General features: G+C 36.3%; 1 long non-coding RNA gene across 1 annotated transcript; it reads right to left on the reverse strand.

Annotated features, from left to right (window-relative positions):
• Positions 1-3,491: 3,491 nt before the first annotated feature.
• LOC125262847 lies at positions 3,492-5,353 on the reverse strand. The gene is made up of 4 exons (XR_007183633.1): positions 5,228-5,353; positions 4,510-4,570; positions 4,101-4,199; positions 3,492-3,621 (listed from the first exon to the last, which is right to left on the reverse strand). It is a non-coding gene; the product is annotated as an uncharacterized LOC125262847 (long non-coding RNA).
• Between the last annotated feature and the right edge of the window lie 1,224 nt (positions 5,354-6,577).

A 6,577-nucleotide genomic window follows, 5' to 3' on the forward strand; every position in this document is an offset into this window, starting at 1 on the left:
TTCTTGTGCTCAAAAGGAGCAGTTAAAACAGCCATGAGATATGTGTTTGAGGTGATTTTGAAGATATACATTTTAATAGCATGTTTCCCAGAACTGAACCTGTAACCTTGGCATTAAAAGTGAGATGCTCTACAAGTTGAGCTACATGAGGAAAAAATTCACAAAGGGAAGTTTTTGTAACCAATAAAACAAAATGAGACATAATCACAAACCTGCACACTGGTGATTTATTTTTCCTGAACATTCATTGATTTAAAGTTTGTCAGATTTATCCTCAGTCCAATATCTAGCATTATAGATTCCCAGGATTGACAGCCATGAGCGTCGAGTTCCCTGCAGACTAGGACTGGGATGTCGGCAAAACTCAAGGCTTCTGAATTGTTGCTCAAGTCACCAGAGCTCAGTGTCATTTAACTCCTGTCAGGATCAATCTCAAATCAGTTTCCCAAAACACGCTCAGTCATGGCAGACCGTTTGACATCTGACATTTAGTCTGTGATGTATTTGCTATCTATCCTCCACACGCTGCAATTCATTAGTTAAATATTGTGGTAAACACGACTTGTCAACAAGGGTTATTTTGGAGTGGGTGTGGTTTGACAAGCGTAATTCAAGACAATTTACACAGTGTTCTGGAGCGGTTCTAGTGCCAGAGTTTACAAATGTTAGATAAACTTGAAAACCTAAACTAATTAAACTAACTGAAATAAAATAAGTTAAGGTTGGAGAACCAAAACTACTATAACTGAAATAAAATAAAGATGAATAGAAATATTTTGTTTAAAAAAAAAAAACAGTAATTAAAATGACAAAAAGCATATAACAAAATTACTGCAACTTAAACTAATAGAGCGTGAGTAACCTGTTAAAATATTCTAACTGTCCCCCCAGAGTGAGTTTTTTTTTAAGGCGACCGTTATTTTAGAACGTTTGCCTTTAATGTTTCCATAGCGACGCGTCATGCGTGTCATGAGCGCTGAACGCAGCCACAATAACACTGTATGGCTGATGGATCACTATTATTTTGTTTTTCCTTGTTTATTTAAAATATTCACAAACTTGCTTACCATGTCATCAACTATCTGATATTCAGATTCTCAAATATGTGTAAGTGAGTGTGTTTTGTCGTTTAAAAGCCTAAATGATCTTTATCTTGATCTATAACGCGAGATGGGCGCCGCCATTTTAGTTTGCCCCGCAGTTCGCAGAGTCCTGTTAGTCGGATTTACAGCATGTGAATTCATCAGTTTCTCCCGAAATATTTGCAAGTAAGTGGCTGGTGAACTGGAAGAATAAGAGAGTAAACTTTGTAGTTACTTGGGCCTATTATGCGTGTCTGATATGAACAGGGACGTGCACAGACATTTTGGGGGGCAGGGGCTCAAGTGGAAAAAAGGGCACTTCTCATAATTATTTATTTAAAAAATAATGAACCCTTAAAGGGCATATTGCAGGTTAGAGCTTTAGTGATTCAATGTATAGAAAAATAATGTATGAAATAGATTTTCTTGAAAAAACATGCATAAATACGCTACATAGGCTTCTGGAGTCGTTTTTTGTGAGAAAATTTTACTTCCGCATCTGAAAAATGCCAAATCAGACGTGACGTCACTGAAGGGAGCGCGATCAATATAAACCATAGACCTTATTTACCAGAGAAACAAGCGCGCCGCCATCTTTATAAAATTGTCTTTGAACTTCCGTTTTGCGGTAGCTCTATACATTTCTATGGCATCGCTGTCAAAGAATAATTAGTTGGTTAAGTGGATTTACTTGTTGTAGAGTTAATGAAAGTTATCATGAGCATTGTTATGTTTAAAGCAGATGTCTTAACAAATGTCAGTAGATCGGGAAGATTTTAAAACGAGCAGTTCATTCATAAATGTAATATCGCTGTGGAAATACAAACCGGAAGTCAAAAGACAACGAGCGCAACGCTGAAAAGGGGCGGGGCTACATAAGGTCTATAGGAAAACAATGGATTGCAATGACAGTTCGGATGCTGAGGAAATTGTAAATGCTTATTTATACTCGTATAACTAATCACAGCCATACAATTAGCCTGCTATGTGGTCAAGAGAGCAGGGACAGGCCAGAATTAGACAGAATAATGGTCAAAAGAGACAAATTGAGCTGTTGTGTGAGGAGAACCAGTGGAGAACAGGAGAGAGACCGGTGTTAGCTTATAGATATAACGTTAGGTAACGACATGTGCTCAGATCACAATATTGTACAGATTATTATCATGAATCAGGCAATAGCAAAGCTATTGGTCATCTAGGAGTAACTGATTATAACAGAAACAAATAAACTTTGATCAAGCGTATGTCACACGCGTTAATATCCATCCACACTAACGTTACGTGATATAGCCGTTTCTCATCACGACTGATTTGGTAGTTAGCAAATGTAATAATCAAAACAAAACTTAAAATGTGCACCGTAAGTCTTCATCGAGCCCCAGGTAGCCAAAAAGATGTGGGCCAATAATGGCCCAGAACCGGCAAGCCAGAAGAAATAACTCGGCCCAGATGCGGTTGCCGGACTCGTGTGAAACACGGGAATGAATGACGCGCCAGAATCGGCCCGAGTACACTGGCCCGAGTCCGGGTGCCGAAACTGAGCTGACACTGCCGACATAGGGCCACAATCATGCCGGCATAAATTGTACAATTAGCCGGTTCTGGCGCGAGTCCGGGTGCCGAAACTGAGCCGACACTGCCGGCATAGGGCCACAATCACGCCGGCATAAATTGTACAATTAGCCGGTTCTGGCGCGAGTCCGGGTGCCGAAACTGAGCCAACACTGCTGGAATAGGGCCAATTAGCCGGTCCTGGTGCAGGTCTGGGTTCCAAAGGGAAATGTATATGAAATACATAACTACATCTATTTAATTAATAAGAACTACAAAAAAAAAACATTTTACCAAAGCAATATTAGCTTGTTTGTTAAATTAAGTAGACCTATATGTACGTATAAGTATTAAGACAAGTAGTTCATGTAATTAATTGGTTATCAAAAACTACTCAAATATATTTTTAAAGACTTAAAGAAGAATATAATATATATATATATATATATATATATATATATATATATATATATATATAAACTTACTATGCAAATATTTTTCATTTCAAGAAGTTGAACTGCAGAATGGAAGCTTTTTTCAGAGGCTTTAAGTGTCACACTTTTGTACTGTAGGTGTAGTGCTTTACAGTGATTGGCTCTAAACTATTTGTGACAGTCACAAATCCTCTTTGCAGGTGCTTCAACTCATATTTTAGATGAGCTCAGACAAACCTGTATGTTACACCCCATGTACACCTGTAATTTAATGTGAAACCCATGTAAAATCATTGAGCAATATACCACAGAAAACAGTACCATGTTCTTCCGTAGGGCCTATAGCCATGTTTCCCAAAATGAAAACAATTAACTAATTCAAATTGAGCTTTTATTTCATTTCAAAATATGCATTGAAAATTAGGTGTTTAAAACATGCAAAAGCAAATATTAAAATTACACATGAACAAAAAAAAAACCTCAGATGTATAGGGTGTGTATTTGTGTTCAAGTGCATGTGTTGTCTCAGTCCTCTGTCTTCTTCAGCAGGCTTCCTGTTTTGGAAAAACAAAATCAAAGATTAGGGAAATAGAAACACAAGTCTATTCTTTTTATTTATTTTCTTTCAGGATTTTAGGATTGGATCTGTTATTTTCACGTGATGACTGGTCTATGTATATTGGCAGTACTCAAAAATATAAACAAGCAGATACTGTGCAGATCCGCAGCATGCCCTCTAGAACCCATCCAAAACTGAGTTCTAAGGATTACACAATCATTGATATCTTTGTTGGTCAGTTGGGGTTTTAATGGTATGCCCGCCAAGGTTCCTTGGCATGTAACAACGTAAAAACTTATACAAGGACTTTAAAGTTCACTTTGGATAAAAACTTTAAAATTGATTTAGTGTCATCAGTATCTTAGCATTACAGCTATACTGATGCATATAAATAAAATAATCACGTTAGGGGGTGGCAAAATTTGGTAGAGTTACTGTGGACTACTTATAACATAAGCACACAAGGCAACTTACACTCATTGGTGGGCACATACTGCAGGCTGTTGTCGACAGATGTAGGCGCTGACAAATGCTCAGGGGCTCCAGTGCATCATCAAGCCCCCCCAAAAAATCCTGAAAAAAATATAAAATGCTCTAACTTCACAATTCAGTACTACATAGTTCACAGTCTTTGTAATGTGTTTCAGCAATACATTTGTAACATTTATAATGTGTTTAGAAACAATTCTCAGAATTGACTTTACAGGGACTTTAAGGCTTTTTAAGACCTGAATTTTAAAATTGTAATTTCACAATATTATTTTTTACTGTATTTTAATTTAAATAAATGCAGCAGTGGTGGGCATAAAAGCTTTCTTTCAAATACATTACAAATCTGACCCTAAACTTTTGAATGGTAGTGTATGTTTGAGGTATCACTTACCAGTCACATTGTTCACAATGTCTAAAGATGTCCAACTGCACTGCCATCAGCATGGAAAAATCTGGGAACATGAACAATTTGTCACAGAGCCAACAATATTTAGTAAACAATGGCATGCTCATTATAAATAAACTATAGCAGAGGTGAAATGCAGAAAAGAAAAAGAATAATATACAGAATATACACACAAAGTCTTAAGATAACAGAATTTAAACTTTTAGGTTTAATATTACTTATTCAGTAATGCTCATACTGTCACTTATGTTTGGACGTAAAAGCTATTTTACCATGAAAGATCAAACAAGTTTGAGATAGTTTCGTGTTTGGAAATGTTTACCATGAAATATCAAAACGTGTTTGAAATACAGTAGTTTCAGCCCATTTACACTCTCCATGTACGTGACGTCACCGATTAACGGTACAGTGCATACTTTTAGGTTAAATTAATTAGCTTACCAGCAAAACCTTTACAAATCTATCAAAATCTCTCATATACACATAAGATATATGATTAAAAGCCCAAACTTACATAAACGAGTTCATGTCTATACTTAACTTCTATAGCTAACCTAATGGCTGAGATGCTAATGGACTTTTTCAAAGACACTAAACCATTTTCTATAAAGTAAATATTCAACGAAAGCCAGTCATTTACATTAAAGAAAGAGTCAGGAATATTTGTATGTACTATTTGTGTAATTTTGGGGACTAAACTTACCTGAAAGTAGTGAAAACAACAGTGAGAGACGGTGTTCGCTGCTTGTCAGTTGAGAGGTGCCGCACCGTTTCCATGGTAACTTTCTCCGCTCCAGTTCAAATGCGACTCGAATGATCACGCGCACGCCCGCATTAAAACACGTAAAAGTCACGCAGCATTTACATTGTAGATTTGAAGCATTATATTACATACTGATTATGGAGTGAATTAATTGATAATTTTGGGTGCCGTCCCTAAAAAACATTGTTAGCTGGGACAGTCACTGATTGTATGAATTTATGAATAAAATAATTACCAAATTCAGTTAATTTTAATAGATTAAACAAAAAAGAGAATGTGGCAAAACGTTATACAGCTTTAAAAACTATATATTGACTTTGGTGATTTCTTCATTCTTTTTTGTTTGTATATTTTGATTGTTTAATCCATTAAAATTAATTTTAATCCATTACTGAATTTGATTATTATTTAATTATATAAAATTAAAATACTAATACAATAAAATAACAAACATTAACAGGGAGAGGCCATATATTTTTTTAAAAACAATAAATAAGTTTTGTTTAATCCATTAAAATTTACTGAATTTGGTAATTATTTAATTATATAAAATTAAAATACTAATGGAATAAAATAACAAACATTAATAGGGAGAGGCCAGAGCATAATATATGTTTTAAAACAATAAATAAGTTGTAATTATGTATTATGTTATATTAAAATATATTGCATTTAAGTAATTTCATGACAAATGCAGATCAGTTTGCTACATAGTTAAAACATGACCCACTTTGAAAAGTTCTTAGACCCCATGTCCCAGGCCCTGATCTATCCACTCTCAATACACAACCTAACCTTCTCCAGGTTTGTAATGGCAATATCGTACGCAAAATGAGGCCAGCACTTATGGCCTATAGTGGGGCGAATGTGCCTAATGTGCCATTTGTCAACCACAATCGGGCCAGATCCACACAACCAAAGCCTGGCCAAATCTGGCAACCATTACTGGGCCAGAGCTGGCTCACTTCTGGCATGCCGGTGCCAGTACACAGCCGAGTGAGCCGACACTCAGCCGCAATTGGCCCGATTCCGCTGGCTACCTGGGGCTGCATCTCTGACGGATCCGTGATCATGTCTCCCGCCGGCGGCCAAACATATAGTGTTACTGTAGGCCTATGTGTTTCATGTTATCCTTTATTCATTAATTCTGTGTTATGAGTTTATTCCGTGCCCATTCACTGATAGTGTGAGGATGTATATGACGCCGTGATTATGTAGTTGTGTGAACTTGAATGTATATATAAGTTACATGGCATGCATTAAATTGGAGTATTTACATTACCAGCACAT

The sequence above is a fragment of the Megalobrama amblycephala genome, linkage group LG2 (genome assembly GCF_018812025.1).
Source record: "Megalobrama amblycephala isolate DHTTF-2021 linkage group LG2, ASM1881202v1, whole genome shotgun sequence".
Lineage (NCBI taxonomy): Eukaryota > Metazoa > Chordata > Actinopteri > Cypriniformes > Xenocyprididae > Megalobrama > Megalobrama amblycephala.